We start from the raw sequence: 12,903 nt of genomic DNA on the forward strand, positions 1-12,903 counted from the left end.
AACGGACTTGTAAAAGTCACATATGAGCCTAATTTGGCTTACAATGAAAGGTAAAACAAGTGACAAACTGTTATTGTATCATAGTTGGCTAAGCGAGGGTTAGTAGCATATATTTATCCTGTTGATTTCAAATACTACTGTTAGATTAGTAGTATGTTATTACAGTCGACACATATTTATGCAGGTGTTTCTAGTTCGGGATCTAGTCAGCCTTCACTGGGTAGGAAATGTTCACAGATGAAGGGTCCTAACTGTCATCAGGACGTGGTTTAGGGCTGGTGAACGCCTATGGAGACAGGTGACACATTAGGGGGCGGGGGGTGTCAGAGAGAAAAACAGTGTGACCATACAGAGTGTGTTCTGTATATAAAGTGTGCTTTAAAAGCCTACCTGTGTTCTATCGACGGTTGAACACAAAGTAATTTCAAAAAAGCACCTCAATTGGCACGGGCGTCTGTAGCAAAGTATCTACAGGGAAAAGGGTAACAGTAAGTTACCATGATAGTATGAGGAATCATACGTGACTTAATGATGGTGGTGTGGAGCATACCTTCTTTAGCAGGTATGCGATCCAGCAATGGTGCTGGAGCACAATCACTGGGAAGAAATTGCCGTGATGTTCTAGCGCTTGATCAAGTTAGAAAAATAGCCATGGTCGCTGTGTGAGGAAGAAGGGGAAAGAATCAGCTTCTAATCCCTAATTTTGAAAGTGAATTTTACCGTAAAGGTGCCCGCGGAGTATTGTGTGCAGAGCAGGGTTAATTTGGATGGTGCCGGCAGATGTGTGGTGTAGGGCTGCAGTTAAAACGGCCCTCTAGGTGCCTGGCACGTGGCTGACTAGAAGAGTGAATAATTGGTCAGTGTGGCATGATTTAGCCATAGAAGGCTTTTATTCGCGTTTAGGGTAGTACAGATATACAGGCCGTTTCATGGAATTAATGGGCGCTGAAAATTTCTGCGAAAGCGTGCGAAAGCGTGCGAATCACAGCGCAAGTGCGAAAATCGCAGCAAAATCCTGCGTGGCGCACGCGGGCGCACACGTCATCAAACAGCGTGCGCTACGCGCACAACGAAAGAGCACATAGTGCGCCGCACACAACAAAAGTAGGCGGAACACGGGGCGTAACACGCGGAATGGGGAACAACGCGTGAAAATGTGGGCGTTACGGGGGAAGTACAGGAGGCAAATGGGCGGAACGCCCACACGCACACCTGCAACACGTATTCATGGAATCGAACGGGGCTAACGCGTGCGCCAAAAAAGACACGCTAATCTGGAAACACGTACGCCAGCAGGAAGCAGGCGTACGCAGATCCGCGCAGCATAAAAGTGCGCGCAAACAACAAACAAGCTCAGACGCTAAGATGAATATACCGTTCCTCGCAGCAGTGGTCGTGGGAAACCGCAGGAGGAGGAGGAGGATAGTCAGGGCCAGACTTTTTACACCCAGGACCAGCCTTTTTGGGATGCTTGATGACCAGGTGTATTGGAGGTACAGGTTTCCACCTCACATAATACTCGACCTGGTGAGTGAGTGGGAGGATGACCTCACATCACCAACCCTGTGCTCCCAAGCACTGAGCCCCTTGGAAAAGGTGCTCAATGTACTGCACTTCTTGGCCACTGGTTCATTTCAGCGGACAAGTGCCATAGTGGGGGGGGGTGTCACAGGCCACACAGTCACGCTGCCTACACCAGGTCTTGGCCATCATGACTGCACGACCATCAGTCCGCAGGCACATATACCTGCCCAGAACACCTGCAGAAAGGCAGGCTGCCTCCAGGATTTCTACGGGGTGGCACACTTCCCCAAAGTGCTAGGTGCCATTGATTGCACCAATGTGGCTCTACGTCCTCCCAGGGCATCTGAGCACATCTATAGAAACCGCAAGCACTGGCATTCCATCAACGTGCAGGTAGTATGTGATGCCAAGGGAATCATCACCTCAGTATATGTCAACTATCCAGGGTCCACCCATGACAGTTTCATTTACAGAATGTCAACCCTAAACCGGGACCTAGAAGCTGGGCGGATTGGCGATACATGGCTGCTTGGTGAGTATAAATGCCACTGCACATGCATGCATGTCACATACTGATTAATGTCACAACCCCACTAATGATACCCATCATCACCTCCCCAGGGGACAGTGCCTACCCTCTGAGCACCCACATGATGACGCCAACTCGGAACCCCACCACACCACCCGAGGTAAGATACAACACAGCTCATATTGCAACCCGGGGCATAGTGGAGCGCACATTCGGAGTGCTCAAGTCACTCTTTTGCTCCCTTGACCACTCTGGTGGGCAGCTGCTATACGCTCCCCCAGTAGTGTGCAGGATCATAGTGGCAGCATGTGTCCTGCACAACGTTGCAACACGCCGGGGCCTGCCGATGGACATGGTGGTGCCCCCACATCCCCAACCACATGCACGGGCACTGCGCATGAGAGGTGAAAGGGCATGTGGTGAGGCAGCCCGTACGCAGCTGGTGGCTAATTTTCACCTAAAATCACACCCCTGTTGAGTGCACACAGCCCTGGCACATACCAGCTGACAATCAATGATGATGACATAAGGGACAGTCAACTGTCACAACCATACCAGCCTGAGATTGGTCACCTGGAAGTGTTACATTTTGTGCATCCCTACCTACTGAAAGACAACCAATGCTGTGTCACTAAAAGACACACATTTATGCTGCATGACTGACTACCCCCTTGCAAAATACTACATGAAAATAGCGCCATGTCACCCAACCCCTCCCCATCTCGGCCACCCAACACACCATGGCATGTCATGCAATGTGAAAGCAAACAAAGGAATGCACAACACCTGACACAAGTGTCACAAAGTGCTCTGTCCCTAAAGGAAACAGGCCACAGACAATATGCTCCCAGTAATCAATAACAAACAGCACACATGACCAAATACTTACCAGCAACACAATACATCACACAAGGCAACACACTGTTAAAAAAAAAAAAAAAAAAATATCAAAAATGGCAATGGGGGGTGAGGTGACAGGGGCCAGGCGGGGGATGCCACCCATGAGGTTCGAGGACAGGGTGCACACCAACACCCAACTGCGTGGATGTTGCGGAAAAAAAATACCTCCATGGGCTCATGGCCTGCACGGCTATGCCATTGTGGGAGAACTGCTGTCGCTCTCATCACCCTCTGCTGCTGCATCAGGAGGTGGTGGTGCTATGGGAGGCAGCCCACGCAAAGCCCTGGTATGGTCCTCCATGGCAGCAAGCATGCGGGTGTGGAAGGTCTGATTCTGGCGGATGATAGTGCGGAGATCCCCATGCAGCACCTCACGGGTTGCCTGCATTTCTGCATGCATGGCCTCGCGTGATGCCCGGATCTCCTCACGGGTTGCCTGGAGCTCAGCTGAGAGCGAACGTGTGAGCTGCTCCAACTGCTGTTCTGCCCTAAAATTTCGGGAAGCCTCAAGTTCAACCAGAGTCTCCCTGAGGTTATGGAGTTCCACCCTCAGGGCTTCCCTGTGGCCCTGTGACTCTATTGACATGGCTTTGCGCAGAGTCTCCAGTGCCGCCCGTCGGTCCCTGTTGGACGCCAACATGTCTTCTGTGCGTGATTGGCAAATGGACTCTGTTGCCTGCTGTTATTGCTCCATCTGCCTTTCAGGGGGGAGAATGGAAGTGGCCACCCTCTCCATTGCCTGAGCCATCATTTCAACCGATGCTCCCTGTTGGGCTGCTATACTGTACATTGAGTTTTCCCATACAGTATTGCCTGGTGGCGCACGGCCACCGCGTCGGCGGGTATCACACCTGTTCGGGGCAAGGCGATCTGCACCTTGCTGTGCTGGCACTGCCTGAGGCTGCAGGACTGCATTCCCCCTCTGATCTGCTGGCCCAGGAACAGGATCAGATGTTGTGGAGTGTGACCCTGCATCCGTAAACGCCAAAGGCGGCCCTACCAACACTGACATCCCCATAGAGGGTTCTACCCCTGGTGCAGGTGGGTTGGACAGAACAGAATCCCTGCCAGAAGCACTCACCTGCGATAGCACATAAGTCTCATCATCCGATTCAGCACCTGAATAGAGGTCTGAGGAGGTGCACCCAGAGACACCCCTGGACAGTATGGTCTGCAGTACGAAAGGGTTTTCACCCACCACCACACCACGTCCTCCACTGGTGCCAGGTCGTGGCTGAGATTCCTCCTGGGTCTGCACCATCTCCTCAACCTCACTAGCATCAAGTGCGTCATCACCTGCAAAAACATGAAAGACAACAAATGGAAACAGGCATGAGCACCATAGCACACACATAGGCCTGACAAGACAGAGATCCAGTACATGATGTACTCATGTCCCACATGACTACAACCCTGGCATGCATGCACTGTCAATGAGTTTGAAGGGGAGTTAAAAAGCAGACACGGAGGACACCAAGATGGAAAAGCAACACATTTGCTGCATGGTGGGTAGCACTGGCATCACACATTAGCCTGTGAGTGGCATGTCCAATACACATACATGACACATGCCAACACACAGATGGTATGTAGCATAGCCATGGCACATTTGACTAGTACAGCGATATGTCAGTGAATGAGTACTGTCACCCATCCATGTGAGATGGACATGATGAGATGAAAAATGCTAAATAGTGTGCCAAAATGTGCATGTGCCACACACTGCTACACATCCAGTGTACAATAATACAGTGATTTTAGGCAGATGTACACATCAATGGTTATGATATGATATGATATGGCATTTATAACGCGCCTATACACAAGTGTTTCAAGGCACGACGAGGCAAGGGAGGGGGGACAAGGGAAGACAGACAACGATCTTGCTAGGCCAAGTGTCATTCAGATCGTGCAAGTGCGTGGGAGGGGGGAAAGGGAAAAGTGCAAGGGGGAGGGGAGAGGGGAAGTGCAGTACATAGGTGTAACGCTCACCTGATTCCCACGGAGGCTCAGGTCTGGCTTCGAGTGCTGATGCTTCTTCAATGGTGAAGCGCAGGACTCTGAAGATGGACAGGAAGGGCCCTCTACTCTGGCTTCTCCGGCTCGCAGGAATATTCCCCTGTGCGTGAAAAGGGAGTATTACCTACTGACTGAGTTATGCTTAAGCCCCCCACTCTCTTCCAACCCTCCACGATACCCTTCCACGATTCCCCGTGAAGTCTCACCTTAGGGTCAGGAAGGATGAGCTCTCCATCCTGCTTCTGATGCAGGGGCGCGTTGAAACCCAGTTACTTCACTGGATTGAGGATTGATGGGAGTTCAGGTAAGCTTGACTATTCAGGTAAGGCTCTGTAAAAGTTCTGTTGCAAGTTCAAAAGTCCAAGCTTAATAATAATGTTCATTGTCTTTTTGCAGCAAGCGCTAATACTTATGTCTTTTTTCCCCTTAGGGGCCGGGGTTCGGAATGCCGGAGATATGTGGTCGACCCGAAGTGAAACGTGCAGTTCCAGTTCCAGTAAAGGGCAGGTAAGTTCTGGATGAGCGCTCGGGAACTGTCTTTGCAAACGCTCATTCAATGTCTTTGTCTTTTTTCCCCATAGGGGCCGGGGTCCGGAAAATGCCTGAAAGCGGCAAGACCCGAAATGAAATGGGAATGACCCAACAGGTAAGTCTTATTCCCTTCCTTCTCTCACCTCTTATTCTTGTCTTTTTCTCTAGGCTCTGGGAAGTGGCTCTGTATCCGGATGATCGCTGCTGAAGATGGAGGCACCCAGGAAAGGTGAGTGAAATGCAGCGCTGCAGCGATCGTAACGAAATGCTTTTAAAAAATGATGTCTTCCTTTTCAGGATCGTCGGTGTGATGTCTCCGTGGTGCAGATTTAGCTGGTAAGGTCTCTTGTCTCCCTTTGCAGGTGACCCAGGATGCTGACAGGCGTGGCTGAAGTCCAGATGCAGGAGCTGACACGGTGAGCGTCCAGCTGCGAGGAGCAGAACAACCCGAAGCGTGAGTTGCTGATCGGGTGTGGTTTAAATAGCTTTGGAAGAAGTTCCAAGTGTGTATCCTTCCTCCGATCAGGTATGTATCCTTCCCTGACCACACCCGGGTGGAAAGTAGTCCCACAGGTAAAGTAGTTCCATTCAGGCCTCAAGTGGGCCTGGATGTGGCAGCATGGTCTGCATCAGGTAAGTGCACAGTAAAACACTTGAACACATGTCTAGCTTTATGAGCCTGGCGCCTAAGGCGCCAGGACAGAGGTCCAACATGAGCCTGGCACCTAAGGCGCCAGGACTGCGTCCAAAGGGCCCCAGCTTGGGCCCGCTGGCACTCCCCTGGGGGAAATGATGCCTGCCTCTGGGGTTGCTGGGTCGGACCTGGCTCCTTGGAGGTAGGCATCATGACAGTACCCCCCCTCAAGGCCCCTACCAAGGTTCTTCCCTCCGGGGGTTTGGGCTTGTTCGGAAATCTCCGGTGAAACCTTTGTACTAATCGAGGTGCGTGGACATGGTTACTAGGCTCCCACGATCTCTCCTGAGGTCCATATCCCTTCCAGTCAACAAGATAGAAAAGTTTTGACTTTACCACCTTGGAGTCTAAAATGTCTTTAACTTCGAATTCTAATTCCCCTTCAATTTGAACTGGATCTGGAGGCTTGGACAATCGGGTTCCTGGTTGTACTGGCTTCAAAAGTGATGCATAAAAAACTGGATGAATACGCATGTTGGACGGTAGATCCAGTTTAAAGGCCACTGGGTTGATTATAGCTTTGATGGGATAAGGTCCTATGAATCTGGGATTGAAGGTTCGCGGGCCCTTGAGGGGTAAATGTTTAGTTGCTAGCCATACCTGGTCTCCTACTTGGTAAGGAGGAGTTTTACTTCGGTGCAAATCAGCGTTTTCTTTATACTTTATCTTGGCTTGCTGTAAATGAGTTGCAGCTTCTTTGAAGGCTCGGGTTATTGTGGAATGCAGATGATTTACTGCGGGCATTTCCAGGGTCAGAGGTGGATCTAGGTCAGAGGTCCGAGGATGGTGACCATACAAAGTATAAAAGGGGGTTTGTCCGGTTCCAGAATGCACTGAATTGTTGTATGCATATTCTGAGATCCAAAGGATGTCTTTCCAATTTAACTCGGATTGGTGTAACATGCACCGAAGATATTGCTCGAGAGTCTGATTGGTTCTCTCGGTTTGTCCGTCGGTCTGGGGGTGGTTGCTGGTGGATAACCGCACATCTATTTGTGCTAGTTGGCAACACTTCTTTCAAAAATGTGTGATAAATTGACTTCCACGATCCGAGACTAATATGGAAGGGAAACCATGTATGCGAACTATATTCTCCAGGAATTCCTTGGCCAAGGTGGAAGCTGAAGGCAAACCCTTTAAAGGGATAAAGTGGGCCATTTTGGAGAATAGGTCCACAATTACAAGGATTGTGTTGTAACCAGCACAAGGAGGCAGATCTGTTATCAAGTCCATTGACAGGGTGTGCCATGGTGCCGGTGGAATATCCAAGGGTTGAAGTAGGCCGGCTGGCCTTTTCTTTTGAGCCTTGTTTTGGGTGCAAATTCCACAAGACAGTACAAAAGACTTTGGCCCTCATTACGACCCTGGCGGAAAGTGACTGACCGGACCGCCACAGCGTAAATAGCGTTTCCGCCATTGCACGAAGGAGCAAAGTGCGGCCCATTCCGACCCATCGGGCACGAGCACCACGGCATGGCGGAAGTGCAAAGTCCGCAATGGCGGAAATGACCCCAAAACGGCCCACACCGCCGCCGTAGGGCGCCCTAGGTGCAATACCGCCACCCATCACAGCGGACACCGCAGTGTGCGCCTACCGGAAAGTACGGTGACCGGAAATATACGGAAACGGAAGTAAAAACATGGGCCCGGAACGGGAAACATCCCGCCGTACACCTATAAAACCACTAAAACCACACAACCACCAAAAACACTACCCTGAGACACACCCCAACCCGTCATCCACCCTAGCGAAACCACGAAAAATGGGAAAAGTAGCGAAGAAAGCGTGCGACCGCAAGCGGCAGGTCCACTTCTCCCGTGAGGAACTCACCGTGCTAACAGAGACCCTCCAGGAGAATGCAGCCGTCGTCTTCTCCACGCAAATGACCAGGACGGCACTTGCAAACAAGAAGGCCATATGGGCTCTGGTGGCACAGCGGGTAAGTGCGGTGGGGACCGCACCCCGCAACCCACAGCAATGCCGAAAGCGATGGGACGACCTGCGGATACGCGTCCGCAGCATACTCTCTGCCAACCGCAACATTGCCACAGCCACCGGGGGAGGTCCTGAATCACCCATCAAGTTGACCCCCTGGGAAGAAATCTGTGCCTCCACCATCGGAATGGAGAGCATAGAGGGAGTCGGAGGGATGGAGAAAGGAGTGCAGACATCCGAAGATTCAGGTAGGTGGGCCAGATAAAACAATGCCAAATCCACAAAGTACATTCATGTGAAGTACCATGTGTCCCCATAGTGCAACAGAAACACATGTCCAGGAGAACGTCCACACACATCGGCCTGATAGCGCACGTTAAAACCCACAATAAATACATAATTAATTAAAAACCCCTAAAACATGCACTACACGTGCAGCAGGCACACCCTAACTGCAGGCTGCAAAACAACTGCACCCTCACTCCACACACAAATGAAAGCACCTCCAAGGCCCCGACCCAAATCACCCTCAGGTACCACCCCAATGCATGTGATACAATGCCATTCCAATTCCCACAGACCCATCAATAACCCTCGCCCTCCTTTACTCCACCACAGGGTCCGATCCAAACGACGAGCATCAGGACACCCCTACCAGCACACCTGCAAAGAGGGCCAAGACCAACGGCCAAAGACCCTCCACCTCAGCTGCACGCATCAAGACACGGCAGCAGCACAAATCAGGTGGCAGCACAGAGGAGGGAACATCAACAGGCACCCCAGCAGCCAGCATGCCCACAACACCACCACCACAGGTCCCCCCAACGGATGCCACAGAAGGCACTGCCTCTGGTGGCAGCAGCACCATAGGTGACACCCCATTGATGGCAGCATGCTCCGACACAGAAGACGGGGATGTCGAAGTCAGATCCATCCATGACCTGTCCCAATCCCCCTGTCTGTCCCATCCCGTACAACATGAGGATGCCACGCAGGGGCACCCACAAGACGACTGGCCATCCCCCACAAGCCCTGTGGCAAGGCAACATGAGGTCCACAGCCCCTCTGTGACACCCCCGCAAATGGCCATGGCCCAGCAGAGGCAACAGTCCCTCGACCAGTTAATCGTGCAACAGCAGCAACGGGCCACGCTCCTCAAGGACCATGCCGATGAATGTGGGGGCACTAAGGCAGACATAGAAACATCAACTGAGACACTTAGGGCAGAAATGGAGAGAGGTACAGAGACACTAAGGGCACAAATGGAGAGAAGCACCGAGAGCCTGAGGGGGGAACTGCATGCGACGTCCAAAGACGTATGTGCCGAACTTGCCGCAGTGCGCCGTGTGCTCACTGAGCTCTCGCAAACCCTCAGGGACATGCATGGACGTGAGCAGGCAGAGACATCATCCGTTGCAAGTTCCGTCCAGGGCAGCCCACAACGTAGATCTGGGAGGAACCTGCGCTCCACAGGCAGGGGTGCCCCTGACACCCGCAGAGGGGGCTTGCAATAGCGACTGCCCACTGACAATGAGCATCTTTGGACACTGGTGTTTGGGGGGGTGGTAGGAGGGTGGAGGGGGTGTGTTGGGCTCACTTGGGTGGCGGGTCGATAGGGTGTTCAACATGATATCACATATGCCATAAACAGTGCACGATCAACCAATGAGATGTGTGGACATTGATCTTTGTGTACTAGGCCATCATAGGCGTACAGTCCATATTGTGCATGTCCCAGACACACACAGTGCCACGAGTCCCGTGTCCATGTATCAGCCACCAGGCGTGAGTGCTAGAAGCATGCATCTATGAGATGCTGACGAATGTCACGGCCCTCCGGTGCCTCGCAGACTCCTTGAGGTGCTGCCACATCCCCACCCTCATCATGACCATCATCAGGTGCTTGCAGTTCTGCGTCAGGGGGCATGGGCACATTTCTACGTACGCACATGTTGTGGAGCATGACACATGCCATGACCATCTTTGCAACCTTCACATGGCGGTACAGGAGTGCCCCGCCAGACCTGCTGAGGCAGCGGAAACGACCCTTCAGTAGGCCGAATGCCTGTTCAATGACTACACGGGTACGTGAGTGGGCATGGTTGTAGTCCTCCTCATGCTGGTCCCGTGGGTTCCGGACTGGTGTGAGGAGCCATCTCTTCAGTGGATATCCAGCATCACCTGTATGTGGACGATAAACGTATGATGTGGAATGCCATTGCTACGTACGCACACCCCCACCCCTTCCTGCCAGGTCATTGCCGAATCACATACCCCACATTATCATGCATGTAATGAGACTCACCGAGTAGCCAGGATCTGTTCCCTGCGTGTCGCTCCATGTAGCGTGGTATTGTAGAGTTCCTCAAGACCATAGAATCATGGGTTGATCCAGGGAATCTGGCACAACAATGTGTAATGATCCTGTTGGAGTCACACACCATTTGTACATTCAGGGAATGAAATTGTTTTCGGTTGCGGTACTGGGCCTCCATGGCATGTGGGACGACCAATTCCACATGGGTGCAGTCGATGGCACCAATGCAACCCGGTATGCCGGCAAGTGCATGGAATCCCACTTTTGTGTTGGTAATTTCCTGCTCAGAGCGTGGTAGAGAGATGTAGTCGTCTGCGTGCTGCAGGAGGGCATCGAGCACTTGCAATAGTGTCCGTGAGAACAGTGGCTGAGAAATGCCATGCAACTGTCCGACTGTGTGCTGGTAGGTGCCTGTGGCCAGGAAGTGTAGTACAGACACCACCTTCAGTAGGGGTGGGATGGCGGTTGGGCTATCTATCATGCTGACAAGGTCAGCCTGTGTCATGTCCACAATGGCGGTTATGGTGTCCCGGTCCAGACGGTAGAGGGTGTGGATCTGCTCATCAGTGAGGTTGAACGGATGTGCTCGGAGGCGTGGGATTGCGGGCTGCCTGCGTGGTGGTAGTGGCTGTGCTGGCGGCCCTTGCTGGCCCTGCCTTGGCCTCCTCCTCCTCCTGCGTCTCCTCCGTGCGGCCGGTTGTAGTTGGTGTTCGTCTTCTTCTTGGAGTTGGAGTACTTGCAGTGCTATCAGGTCCCCCAGGGCCAGCATCGCGAGTCCTGCCGGTAGCATTTCGGAGTGGGTGTGGTTGTGGGAGGAGACTGGGTGTGCAATTTATGTGTTTTCAGGCTGTATGTCCTCCACCTGTGGTGATTCATTCCACCTGTGCAAACTGCTCTCCCCTTTGGCCGAGCACGTCCCGCACACAACGCTGCAATTCGAGGAATGGCATCTTGCTATTGCAATCATGTATTTGTACCCGATGGCCGTGTAACATTGGTTGATATGTTCATTCTGCTGTGGTCCCATTGTTTCACATACTATCTGTGCAGTCGCGAACAGACTTGTGAAGGGTCAGTGGTACGTAGTACTCGAGTAACGGTGGGCCCTCATGCATCACTGTACCGAGTTGCAACGACGGGCGGGGCGTCCCATTTGTGGGTGAAGGCAGTTGCCATTTTCACACACAGCCGCACTAGATGGATTAATTTGTGATTTCAAACGGCCACAGATGCCTCTTCGACGTGATGTTGCAAATGAGGAATTCGAAGGGCGGCGCTTTCGGTTTTCAGCTAGCGGCGAGGAAATGCCCACAGGTCTGACTGCAAATATAACGTTCTATTGTTCAATGTCCTTGAGACAGGGGCCATGGCGAGGATGCAATGATTGATATGAATGGTTTGGGATGCGCAATAGCGACGTGGGCGATGAGGCCGGACGTTCCCAAATACATGTTACTTCACTACACTGGAATTACGGGCTGGGGCACTGTGGATTTTGCAGGCTGCATAACGCACAGACTCAATGGATATTTCTAATGTTATGTGAGTAAATATTCAGGCGTTTTAATCCCGGGATGAGGGAATGATGAATGGATGCATGGGCAGGTGATTTGATACAGAGTTTGCCATGTACAGGGCTTCTTGGAATCTATCCGCCTCCCCTGCGCTATGTGATGCAGGGCTGCCATAGTGGGACCATCGTCTATCTGGCCTTGTTGAGCCCTCCCTGTCTCGACGCGCCCTCAGACACTTGTGTCCTTGCACGTTACCAATCCCATCAGATGGATTCTGTTTTCACAGACGCATGCACAGGTACACTCGTTTGTGATGGTGTTTACACCTCGATATAGATAGTTATGAGTCGCAAGTGGTTTTTGGGTGGTGATGATCCTTTGGAGTGGGCTAGCATGCATATGGCTGTGGATTTAGTGTGATCATTGAAGTGAGTTGTTCGAATGTAGTTCTGATGGCCATTCTATTCTTTTTCTTTTCTTTTGGTTGACAGGTATCTCCTCCCCTTTTGCCACTGCCATCTGTATGCCACTCCTGCAGATGGCTTTTACTCCCGACACCTGCTGCGTCGTGTTAATCAGTGGAGCAGCATTACGATCTTATGGGACGATCGCCAATGGGCCACATGCCCTTACGCAGTACTGGTGGCTCGGAGCAACATTTCGGCCTTTCAGCTGGACTAGTGCCTCCCCATTGGGACGGCCCTGCGGTTCTGTGCGCTTCCATGTTGCCTTGTCGTACGTGAATGTGGCTCTGTGTACCATGATGGAACAGGGCGTCACACAAGTAGTGGCTGGTCATTTCTTGCGGATGCAGCCCACAATGGTGAAATGTGTTTTGGAGTTCATGGCCTAATGGCTGTATGGGCTTGGTGATTTTGTTGTGCATTAAATTTCTATTCTGATTTGGCCCGTGTAGCGTTCTTCTTTGCAAGTGATGTG

Source organism: Ambystoma mexicanum, chromosome 8 (genome assembly GCF_040938575.1).
Source record: "Ambystoma mexicanum isolate Mex_15411 chromosome 8, UKY_AmexF1_1, whole genome shotgun sequence".
Lineage (NCBI taxonomy): Eukaryota > Metazoa > Chordata > Amphibia > Caudata > Ambystomatidae > Ambystoma > Ambystoma mexicanum.